The sequence below is a fragment of the Lactuca serriola genome, chromosome 1 (assembly GCF_051521515.1).
Source record: "Lactuca serriola cultivar US96UC23 chromosome 1, Lser_US96UC23_V15, whole genome shotgun sequence".
Taxonomy (NCBI): Eukaryota; Viridiplantae; Streptophyta; class Magnoliopsida; order Asterales; family Asteraceae; genus Lactuca; species Lactuca serriola.
The window spans coordinates 147,035,062-147,048,576 of NC_136408.1; the positions used below are offsets into that span (position 1 = coordinate 147,035,062).

The 13,515-nt window shown below is 36.0% G+C and overlaps 1 long non-coding RNA gene across 1 annotated transcript; it reads left to right on the top strand.

The window, feature by feature from the left end:
* The first annotated feature begins 10,383 nt into the window (after positions 1–10,383).
* LOC145071296 (uncharacterized) lies at positions 10,384–12,431 on the top strand. Its single transcript, XR_013690368.1, has 2 exons — positions 10,384–10,725; positions 12,067–12,431. It is a non-coding gene; the product is annotated as an uncharacterized LOC145071296 (long non-coding RNA).
* Positions 12,432–13,515: the final 1,084 nt, after the last annotated feature.

Consider the following 13,515-nt stretch of genomic DNA (forward strand, 5'->3'; position numbering starts at 1 on the left):
TTAGCATGACTGTTGTTATTCTGCAGGGTTATCCTATTCTTATTGTTTTGGGGTCATATTTATGAGCATAGTTATGATAAGGATGATGTAAATTTACACATTGTCAACTTCTGAAAATATTATGACAACTTATTAATTAGCTCTATAAAAGAATTTTATTCTCAGAAAGTTGCTTAATTTCAATAAGTGAAAGTTGGAGCAAGGCTATCTATACCATGGCAGTGAGGCAATATACAAATTATAGCTTCATTGATTGTACTTACACGCAGTAATGATCAAACATAGTTTATTTTGGGATTCAATTTACAAGCATTGTACAAAAAATGGGTATATTCATATGTAGATAAGAGTAAATTACAAAAATGGTCTTTGTCGTATACGATTCTTAACGGGTTTAGTTTGAAAATGAAAACTTTTGCAACTTCAATTGGTCCTTATTGCATGGTTTCATATCGATTTTCATATGGGTTTGCCACCTTCATCTCTTTCAATAAAAGATTTTCCAGTTTTATCCGTTTTCGTCACATTAATCTCTTTATATAAGGACCAAATTGCAAAAGGTTTCGTTTTTCGACAAAACCTGATAAAAAGTCTACAGGATGGTTGTTTGTAATGAGATCATCATAATAAATGTTGATGTGATAATCAAGTTCCGGTTTTATTTCAATGTTTGAAAACATCCTAGAATTTTAGATTCTTGCAAAGATCTCTAAAACGTAAGTATTTGAATCATTTTAGAGCATAATTATGAAATTTTGATACAATAATATTTTTACATGCTTTGACCTTAATTAGTCAACCTAGAAATGACCAAATAACAAATAAAAGGTGAGGGCAATGTTTTAAAAACCGGTTTGAACTGGCTGGTCGAACCGGTTGGACCGGAAACCGGGAGAGGGAGCGGTTCAACTATCACCGGTTTTACATTGATTTCTGAACCGGATTGAACCGGCCGGGTTTTAGAAAAAACCGGTTGAACCGGTCGAAATAAACCGGTTGAACCGGTTAAACCGAATAAAAACACATGAAAAAAAAATCATTTACATAATAAACTTGGGTGATTTTTTTCAAATCTATTTATTTTTCTCTAAATAAAAACATATGGTAAATGTTATAAATTCTTTTGATATGTTTGTATTCATCAAAAACTATATTTCGTTTCAGTATTATATTTTATTTTCTTTTTGACGTATATGGATTGATGTAAAACACAAAAACTTATGGTTAAGTGTTATTTTAATGTATTTGGATTCATCTACAGCTTATTTTTATATGGATTTTTAATGTTTGAACTTGTAAACATCAACTTCATAATTTCTATATATATGATGTGTAGGAAAATAAAAAAATACATCAAAAATAGGGCTGACAATTCTCGACACGACACGCGACACGACCCGCAACACGACACGAAATAAATAGGTTTGGGTTGAGTTTTTCAACCCACCAACCCGCTAACCCGCCAACCCATTTATTAAACGGGTCATATATGGGTTTCTCAAAAAATAAACGAGTTGACCCGCCAACCTGTTTATATTCTTAATAAAAAAATTATTTTATTTTTAAATGTATTTATGTATCAAGTATTAATATTTAATAAGTATTATATAATATATACCATTTATTCATAAACTATTTGATTGTTTTGACATTATTACTTATGGTGGATGGTCTAAGGTCATAAGTCATAACCTATGAGGCTAATTCTGTAACATGTTTCTATGAATGTTTTTAATTTTCATTTGAATGTTTAAGACTTAAATATCTAAAATTCGGACTCACGAACCCAAATCTGACCCACGAACCCGCCAACTTGTGAACCCGTATAAATAAATGGGTTGGTGGGTCATATATGGGTTTATGTTCCAAACCCGCCAACCTGTGACTTGTATATTTAAATGGGTCGTGTTTGGGTTGGCATATTTTGACCCGCCAACCCACGACATGTCAATCCGAACACGACACGATTGCCAAGTCTAATGAAAAATATAGAAAACGATTCACCCGTCGGTCGAATCGGTTAAACCGGTTGAACCGGAAACCAATCACCATACCGGTTCAACTAAAAAACCGGTTTTTAAAACATTGGGTGAGGGTACTCACACACAAGATGCGACATGCGAAAAAACTATTTAAATAAGGGGATAATTTTGTGTATATCAATGCTCAACTTCAAAATATCATACTTGCTCATCTTAAAATTAAAATATCATATTTACCTTTTTAACTTTTAAAATATCACGTGTGCCCAAATTTATTTTTTAAAATATTTTAATCAGTTTTCATATTTTATAATCCTGTTAATCTATTTAAAAAAGCTAATCCACCAAATTGCTTTTTAATCATAAAACCCCTACAGCCATAAACTAGATTGACCGAATTACCCCAACTTTCCTAAACCTTTACGCCTAGTTCCCGAGTCTCATTTAAGGAGGAGAGGAGAGGGAAGCGGAAGGAATCAGGAGGAAAATATGATTTGATCGTGTTCCCCAGTTTTTTTGGAGAATAATTTGGAAAGAAAAGAAGAGAAGATAAGGGAAGATCTTCTCTCCTAATCTTCCTCCCAAATTGGAGAGATTCCTGATCCCCGTTTTTTGAAGTTTACACAATTATCATTCCTATTACTATATAAACAGATGATCTACACCCGAAAACACATCACGCACAAGTTTACACAATTAGGTTTTTTCATCAAAATTGAGAAATAAACACAAGAAATCGAAACATAACAAATCAATTATAAGTCGTTGTGCGGGGAAACAAATAACTGACTGGTGAAACACAAGAAATATGAAGAATTGGAAGGAGACGAAATAGATGAGTGTTTGCGGTTGTGATCATAAGATGAAAGGGATTCGAGGTTACATAAGAAGGAATCACAGAGATAAGATTATGGATTGTCTGCGCATAGAGACATGGCAAGAGAAATTGTATCTGGATTCGAGGTCGTAGAAGCGAGAATCGATTGAATCGTTGTGAAAGAAGATATACACATCATTGAAATTAGTGGGAGAATCTTTCTTATGTATCTTTCAGCACTATTGATCTTCAGATTTTCTTCCTTGCCATAAATTGAAAAGAAAATAATAATTGTGTTAGTGATTTTCAAACCAGAACAAAAGAAACGGGTAATGAGGGGTGGGGTTGACCAAATTATGATGTCATTAATAAATTTCCCAATTTTAAAAATAATTTTATTTTTGGTGATATTTTTAATTGTCATTAATAGATTTCCTGATTTTAAAAATAATTTTATTTTTGCTGAGATTTAATTGATATTAATAGATTTCCTAATTTTAAAAATAATTTTATTTTTTGTTAGATTTAATTGAAATTAATAGATTTCTTAATGTTAAAAGTAATTGTTATTAATAAATTTCATAAAATTGGTGGACGAAAGAAAAAGGTTGACCAAATGATAATGTCAGCATAACGATTTAACGGTAGAAAATATATTAATGAAACAAATCAATGACCCTGATTGTTGAAAATGATATAATAAAGTTTCTCTTTTAGTAAAGATTTAAAGATACTATAAAACTTATGTTTCGTTATTTGTCGTTTTCAAAATTTGATTGAAATATTAAATATGTATATTTTGTTTTCGTCGTCCAATCGCATGGCATAATTGATCATATTTTTGTCATATTACTATTAAACTGATGGCATAAATGGATAAAAATTTATGTGTTTCTAAAATACTATAAAAGCATTGTTTTTTAATATTCTTATGCTCATTTAAATCCTCTCACGTTTAGGAACAGTGGTCTTTTGTTTTTCATGTTTTTGCCACATTTGTTTTACTGATTCTCGCTTTTTGTTTTGTCTTTTGTTCTTTATATTTTGGCCACATTTGTTTACTTATTTACTTTTCTTTGAAATCCACTTTTTTCTTTCATTCGCTCTCATATTTTGTAGAATCTTCTTATTTTCGATTCCATCATGGCTACGTCGTTTTTTTCTCCTCCACCGTCTTCATTGTCCTTAGGAGCTCAACCGTCACACGAGATTCATCTGTTTGTGTGTGAACAGAATTATGTTCAACTTCTCATGCCGCCGGAATCCCTAGATCGATAGCGTGATCATCAGTGCCGACGACCGCCGCCTTAGGCGGAGAACTCACCAGTTTCAACGCTGGAGATGGCTGCGATGATTGGGGTCAGGGGCAGCCACGAGGTATGGGGGACTTGTTGTAAATAACAAACTAATAGACGCGCAATGAAACCGACAAATAATATTGAGAATTATATGTCGATTAGTTGCGAATAATAGATCCAATTATTATTATTATATTTACCGAGTTTCGTCCAGAAGCCAGATCTATCCTTCTCGATTAGATCTGATTATAAGAAAAGTAGAAGAAGACTGTCCTGTTATTGGACGAATTAAACACAAGACAGAAAAGTAAAATCGACCTGTTGATTGCTGATCTTGATCTTGATGCAATTGCACAGATCAGACTCCTGTCCTTAAAGGTTTTTACTTCGCTTGTACTGGCTGTAAGCAACAGAGTAAAACCTCAGGATTTAATGCAGCTTTATCGATATTCCAACAGCACTGGAAATCGACAAACACAAAGCGACTACTTGGAAACTAGGGAAAAACGTAGAGAGGGGGAGGAAGCTTTTAGATTTCGAGAGGTGTGAATGCGGCTCCTAGGGAGCTGTATTTATAGGTATCGTAACCCTAGAAGGCATCAAACGGGCCCCCATAGGCCGACCTCAGAAAAACTAGGGCGACAGCTTGCTCTCCAAGCAAGCCGTTTCCTGATCCTTCTAGAATACCCTGACTTGGCCTCCACGAAGTCAACGACAGTCAACCATTTGACCGGATCGGTCAAACCGACTTGACCCGAACTCGTCAAAAATAAAAGCTCCTCAGCTCCCGATGCGTCGTGCGAAGTGCAAAGTGCAAAGTGCGCCTAAATTGCGCCATTTCACGCACTCGCGGCGTCGGCTAGTGCTAGGCTAAGCTAGGCGCGCGCGTGGGCTTGACCCATTCCTTTGATCCACTAAATCCTTTGAAGGCTTACCAAGGGAATAGGCTTATAAACCCACAAAAGTTTCTTCCCCCCACCAATGTGGGATACAAAGGAAATTGCCAACTTAAAATTCCTTTATATATAAAGTTCCAACAATCCCCCACCAAGTTGGTAAGTTTCCTTTCACTTAGACAGATGATATCACTTGGGTGTCACGAAGATTAAACCCTAGTTTAATGAGAACAAACAAGAAGAGACTGATTCAATGGTATCCTTATAGGTTTAAACCATGAACCTAAATGACCTCTCCGGTTTACCCCCACACATCACAAGTCATATTTGTGTTCTCCCTGAGAGCTATTATGGCCATGCACTATAAATCCTTTTCATGACCCTCTAGAAGATAAACCACTAATCTTCACTTGAGGTGGCACCACCTCTAGATCATATAGGCAATGTTTTACAACATCTTCGTTGCTTAGATGTCTCTAACACTATGTTAAGAGTCGTAACTCAACCTCGTTCTCGGCAACGACGTATTATCCTACCTCACATGGATCTATCATGAATGATAGTACCTTCTATCGTTAGTGATTTCGTTGTTACCCGTTAAACTTGAAAATTAGGAGCACTAATGCCAAGTTGGGTTTCCATCACCAAACGATTCTGTTGTGGTTTTAGACCCATGACTCTCGTGGCAGATGTAACCAAATCTCTCGTCAGAGGTTTGGTAAACGAATTTGCCAAGTTCCTACTTGTCTTGACATAGACAACCTTGATGGTACCACTTTCAATTAGTTGTCTCACAAAATTGTGTCGCAGACCTACATGTCTTGACTTCCCATTATATACCGCATTATATACTTTAGATAGTGTGGTCTCACTGTCACAGTACATAGGTATTGAAGGCATCGGAATATCCCACAAACGGATATCCGTAAGTATATCTCGAATCCACTCTGCCTCTTTACCAGCTGCTGCTAAGGCAATTAGCTCCGCTTCCATCGTTGAATGAGCTATGCATGTCTGTTTCTTGCTCACAAGAAATAGCACCACCAGCTATAGTATAAATCCAACCACTTGTTGATTTTGAATCACTAGTGTGATCAATCCAGCTGGCATCAAAATAACCTTCAAGTATTCCATTAGATGACGAATATGTCAATTCAAAAGTACTTGTCCTTTTCAGGTATCCTAGTACTATACCCACTGCCTTCCAGGGCTCCGTCCCTGGATTAACCGTGTACTGAATCAATTTGCTTACAGAGAATGCGATGTCAGGTCGCGTGCAGTGAGTAGCATACATCATACTTCCTACTACACTAGCATATTCCAGTTGAGCCACTGCTCGACCAGAATTCACCTTCAGTTTTACACTTGAATCAAAAGGAGTATTGAATTCCTTAATGTTCAAATGTTGAAACTTTGTCAGAATTTTCTATATGTAATGAGATTGACTCAGAGAAATCTGACCACCTGTCCTCTTCACCTTGATACCACGAATAGTATCTACTTCTCCAAGATCATTCATCTTAAAGTTTGAGGATATGTATTTCTTCGTCTCAAGAATACCTTCTAGATGACTACCAATGATCAGCATATCATCAACATAAAGGCATATAACTACTATATAAGTAGGTGTATATTTAGAATAAATACACCTGTCAGCACTGTTGTGCTGAAAACTAAATGTTGTCACAGTGGTGTCAAATCTCTCATGCCACTGTTTGAGAGCTTGCTTCAATCCATACAAAGACTTAACAAGTCTACACACTTTGTTTTCTTGTCCAGGTATTACGAAACCTTCAAGTTGCTCCAGGTAAATCTCCTCTTTGAGATAACCATTCAGAAAGGCTGTCTTCACATCCATTTGATGAATGTACAATCCTTTCAAAGCTGATATTGCTATGAGAGTTCTAATTGAACTAATTCTAGCAACTGGGGCATAGGTATCAAAATAATCGATCCATTCTCGCTGCCTATAGCCCTTTGCAACCAACCTTGCTTTATAGGCAGATATGGATCCATCAGGATGATATTTCTTCTTGAATATCCATTTGGATCCTATGGGTCTTCTCCCCTTGGGTAGATCAGCTAACTCCCAAGCTCCATTACCCATAACTAAATCCATTTCGTCATTGATTGCTTCCTTCCACAGAGGAGCATCCTGAGACGTCATGGCTTCAGTGAAGGTCTTAGGATCATCATCCAAATTAATTGAAAGGATGACCTCTCTCGTCACTTTATTTTATGTTCCTTCGACCAAATAAGAATAGAAATCATCTCCAAAGGTTTTCTCAATTCTAGCCCTAGTACTTCTCCTTGGTTCCTCCACAATGGGAGGAGGTGGGAGTATTTCTCGAGAGGTACTTGTAGGTGTTGTATGACTAGAGTTTTCTTCATCCTTAGAAAACTTGTCCTCAAAGAATTCCACATCTCTGGATTCCACAACAACACCTGAATCAATATCAAGTAACCGATAAGCCTTGATATTTTGAGCATATCCAATAAATATACTCTTATTAGCTCGTGCTCCTAATTTTGTTAGCTTAGGATCGGGAGTTCGATAATAAGCAACACACCCCCACACTTTCAAATAGTCTAGGTTAGGCTTTCTACCTTTCCACAACTCACAAGGGCTTGTAGGAATCACACGACTAGTGATCCTATTGTGAACATAACAAGCAGTTAATAGTGCTTTCCCCCACAAATTGTTTGGTTAACCCGATTGGTTCAACATACAGTTGACCATCTCACAAAGGGTTCAGTTCTTTCTTTCAGCCAAGCCATTCTGTTGGGGAGTGTATGGTGATGTCTCTCATGTTTGATTCCATTCTCTTCGTAGAATGTGTCAAACTCTTGGTTGAAATATTCTCCGCCTCTGTCCGAGCGAAGAATTTTGATGTGTCTTTCAAGTTGATTTTCGACCTCAGCCTTATATCGTTTAAATGCATCAAAAGCTTCATCTTTTGATCTCAGCAAATAAACATGTAGATATCTACTGAAGTCATCACAAAATGTGATGAAATACCTTTTTCCTCCTCGAGTAAGGATTACATTTAACTCACATATATCAGAATGAATCAACTCAAGTAATGAAGTGTTTCTCTTAACTGATGGAAATGGTTTCTTAGTGAACTTTGATTTTACACATGTTTCACATTTTTCAAAATCTTTTGTGTCATATTTTAACATACCTTTAGTTTGCATATTTTCAATGTTTTTAACATTAGTGTGAGCTAAACGTTTGTGCCATAAAGAAATTGAACAAACAATATAACAAGAAAAGTTCACTTCATTCACATTAGCAACCAATCCATCAATTACATCATAACCAACACTCGACACACTAGCAACACTAGGAACACCACTCTCAACACTAGGACCACTCATATTACCCTCATCACTAAGACACAAGCGATACATTCCCGAAGTGTTGTTCGCCCTGCCAACATATCTTCTGCCTTTAGTGATCATAATTTTGCCTCTCTCAAGCACCATCTTGAACCCACCCTTGTAAAACTTGTCCGCAGAAACCAAACCCTTCGAGATAGTAGGAACATGAAGAACATCTCGAAGAGTCACCCATTCACCACGTGTGAACTTCAACCGAGCATCACTCCTTCCTAGAACTTCAGCTCTATGGCCATCAGCACAGACGACAACCGTCCCATGAGGCATGGGTTGGTAGGTGCGAAAGCTCTCTCGTTGCCCACAAACATGCACAGTGGCTCCAATGTCCACGAACCAACCTCGAGCACAGATTGCTCGAGTAAGAGAGGAGATCATGAAAATCTCTCCAAGGTTCACACTAGCCACCATGTCAGTTACCTTCTCGACTGCATGTGCAACCGGTACTGATTTGCGATCTTTGCATTCTTTCGCATAGTGCCCAATCTCTTCGCAGATGTGGCAAGGACCGGCCCTTTTTGGCTTTGAGTTAGGATTCTGATGACCAGGTTTCTTGAAGCTTTGTTTCTTGGGTCCAAAGTTCTTCTTGTTCTGTCCCCCAGATTTGCCTTTGTGGCTAGAACTCCCAGCTGACACATGATGCACACTTTGTCCAACTTTACCTCGCTTGTCCCTGATGCGAGTTTCCTCCTCAATACGGAGGTGTTTCATCAGATCATCCAAGGAGTAGTCCTCAGATTTGTGCATCATTCTCTTAAAAAAATCTTTCCACGAGGGTGGCAGTTTTGCGATGATCGCACCAACCTGAAAGAGCTCTGGAAGAGAGATGGATAGTGCGTTCAACTTGCTGACCATGACTTGGAGTTCATGCACTTGCTCCATAATTGGTTTGTCATCAACCATTTGAAACTCAAGGTACTTGGACACAAGGTACTTGTTAGTACCTTCTTCATGTGCCTTATACTTGAGTTCCAACGCACTCCATAGCTCTTTAGGATCTTTGACCGACGAGTAAAGATCATAGAGCCGATCAGATAGGGAATTCTTGATGTGACCCACACATAATTCCTCGGATTCTCTACACAGAATCCTTTGTTTTTCCAGTTCTGTAATGACCGTTGGGTCCACAGATTCCCCTTCCTTGGGAATTGGATCATCAGGAATTGGTGCCAGTTTTGGGTCCAACAAAAAGGAGAGCTTCAAGACATGAAGTATGAACTTGTCCTTTTCGACCCAACGAGTGTAGTTTTGACCATCGAATTGGTCAAGTTTGGCAAACTCTTGGTTCATGAAGTGGAGGCTAACAGTAGAGTCCATTAGTCTGTTGATTGATCACAATAGAAGTAAAAACCTTTAAGATTGTTGTAAATAACAAACTAATAGACGCGCAATGAAACCGACAAATATATTGAGATTTATATGTCGATTAGTTGCGAATAATAGATCCAATTATTATTATTATATTTACCGAGTTTCGTCTAGAAACCAGATCTATCCTTCTCGATTAGATCTGATTATAAGAAAAGTAGAAGAATACTGGACGAATTAAACACAAGACAGAAAAGTAAAACCGACCTGTTGATTGCTGATCTTGATCTTGATGCAACTGCACGGATCAGACTCCTGTCCTTAAAGGTTTTTACTTTGCTTGTACTGGCTATAAGCAACAGAGTAAAACCCTAGGATTTAATGCAACTTTATCGATATTCCAATAGCACTAGAAATCGACAAACACAAAGCGACTACTTGGAAACTAGGGAAAAAACGCAGAGAGTGAACTCGACAAAAATAAAAGCTCCTCAGCTCCTAGCAACCGATGCGTTGTGCAAAGTGCACCATTTTGCGCACTCATGGCGTCAACTAATGCTAGGCTAGGCTAGCACAAACTTGGCCTATTCCTTTGATCCACTAAAGCTTTTGAAAACTTACCAAGTGAATAGGCTTATAAACCCACAAAAGTTTCTTCCCCCACCAGATGGATACAAAGGAAATTGCCAACTTGCAATTCCTTTATATATAAATTTCCAACCGGACTTCCCCCAACTATTTCAATTTCAGACTCTATTAGGGTCGGTTTGTAAGTTGGCTCGAGTACGTTTTTCTTTGTCTCCTCAATTTAGTGGCGTTCCATATTTTCCAGGTTGTAAGTTAAAACACGACGGCGTCACCGGAGGGTAGGAATTGCGACCGACTAACTGATGGAAATAGCTCAAGCAACACCGGTGGAAATTTAAAATTCAGAAGTTATTTATGGTTTTTTTTTTAATTATTTTTGAGGCGAGCTGATGCTACTACAACCACATGGGAGAAGCACAACCAATAAAGAGTTTCTGGTATGTCATTTTTTGTTCACATGTCCTGCGCTATATTTGACTTTCAGTTTGATTTTGGAATCGCTCTCTACTTTCTATCCCCTTTAGGTTTCGTTAGTAGAACCTCTCAACAGTTAGATCCTCTTTTGCTCAAACCATATAGTCAATCTTTTGGCTTGGCTCTCCTCTACTATTATAATCTTCATTTACGTTAGTATTTGTTGGAATTGTTGAAGTTAAATGGTCAAAATCTGTACAGTTAAAGGTTGTTAATTTTCGGCAAAATTTGAAAGACAAATGGATTGAAGATGGACACAATATGTTGCATATTTTGCACCAGTGACATCTTAATCAGATTAATCCTGAAATAATTACTTATTCTAATTTAACATATTTTTAGATTGAAGAAAAAGTAGAACAATATGGTTTCTAGATTCAGGGCAGAAGTAAATCCGTTTACGAGAGACATGGAATTGAAGCTTATGTCCATTTAAACGTATGCCAGGTTACATTCCCTCAAAATTTAATAGCCTGCTATGTTGGGGTTATTTGTTTGCATCCAAGACAGATTTCACTTGATCGTTATATGACCCGATTTAATGATTCTGTGGGATTCAAAAGGACAATTTAATCTTTTGCGGAGCTTAATTATATATGCCTTTTTTACCATGCCTATTAACCGTTTGATAAAATGTCCCAATAAACAAACACAATGTACTAGGAAATGTCACCTTTTCAAACTTGAAGTCCTAACTTCGTATGTTCACTTTCTCTCTTTATTTTTATTTTTTTCATATTGGTTTATAACTTTTGAAATGTTCGTTTTTTAAAATAGTTATGGTCACAAGCTTGGATTAGAGATAAAATGCAAGCTTTTCGGGTTTTTTTTTTTTTTTTTTGCCATGTTGACTGTAAAGTCAAATCTGTCCGTTTGGAACATATTACTAGCATTTACCTTTTATCTTTATTGCTTGTCAACATCTTGTATGGTCATAATGATTAAAGGGATTTCTGATTTTATAGGTGTGTATTATTTTTCAATAACATAAAATCCTATTAAAAACTATAAAAAAAGTCACTATAGAATATACTTTATTAATTTTGTATTTTTGTTTGATGTTCTTACACGATTGTATTATTTTTAATTTTCTATATGTATAAATACACAACTATTTTCATCAAATAATATATAGAACAGAAATAAATCCTAAGCTATATCTACATATTATATAAAAATCAATATGAACACTCGCTACATACGTACATACACCAAACCAAAAAATTATAATGCAAATATTGAATTTCTAAAATCATATATGAAACACAAAAAATCAATATTATTTAATAAAATCATAATTTCAGGTTCCAAAAGACAAAAAGGAGTTTGCATCCCTCCAAGAAAGACTAAAAGTGCGATTTCCTATTGATGCATTCAACAAAGCACCAAAAGAGTTGGATCCAAATTTAAGCCCAAGTATAGCCTCATTGAAAATGAAGGTTGAAGATTAATGTGGAAAAATTACATGCCAAAATTTACTTTCTTCGCTTCAAAATGAAATTGGCAACCTATGTGTAGAGGTGTTGACGAATGTTTTTTTTTGTTTTTTGTTTTTCATTACACATTGGTTTCATGATGCAATGGATTTGCTGTTGTATTGGATTAATAAGAAGCTTATTAAAGGATATGAGATTACCATGCATCCGATTGATGCTTGTTTTGAGTTCAATTACTATTTCATGTATTAGGTTTAATTGAGGTTAAATGCAAGAGATTGAGGAAACATATGCCCCGTCTGTTTCCGTATCTGCAAAAAGGGTGGGAATTGGTTTGGTATGCTTTTAGTAAAGTCTTTTTTATAATATTTGAGTGCTTTTAAGTAGATTTTTCTATCTGACACTGCGCACTTAGTTACATTATTATGGTCAAAATGTTTATATTAACAATTGTGAATTTGGAAAATTATTTGGAATAGTACTTCGTGAGATACATTCACATGCATTTTTTTTAGCTCATTCATGATTGCTATTATTGATAACCATTTTATATTGAAAAGACTAATTATTTAGAAAAAAAACGCACCTTATAAGATTATGACATCTACAACTTCTGGAGAGACTCTTATTATGAGACCAAGCAGATTCGAGCTTTTTTCGCCAGTTAGAAGATGTAAAATGCCAATTATCTAAAAAAAATGGTACTTCTTCTCAAAACCACTCTTCCATTTTTGTAGATATTTTAGTTTCTTTACAAATGATTGAAATCTTTCAAAAGAAATTTGATTAAAGAGAATTGCTTGGCTCCTGAGGTTATAGGTAATTTCGTCTGTTTCATTGATTTTTTTCCTTTATTCACTTTGGAGTGTTTTTAAACCTTTTTTCTACATCAAGATTACTAACGAGGGTTTTATTGTAATATGGGATGCAGTGGGTTGAAGTTCCCAGATGAGAAAGCAATTGCAGTGAGATGAGATGAACAGGAAAAGAAGTTGCGTATTTTCTAACCATAAACCATATTACAATTTGGAAGTTTGTTTGTTATTTTCAATTACTTTTTAAAAAAAAAATTGTTTACCATATTTTAGATGTTTGTTATATTCAGGGTAGACAAAGACTATATGCATTGAAGGACATGCCTTCACGTATCAGTACAAAACTACCAAAACTATTGATGCAGTGATCGAAGGACACGAGATTCTAATTCACTTCCTATTTACAAATGTCGGCAAAAAAACAACAAAAAGTGACCCGTATAAAAACTTCCAGTAACACTGTGCGGGGTAGACCTCTTAGTTTATAATAACTTACAAATAA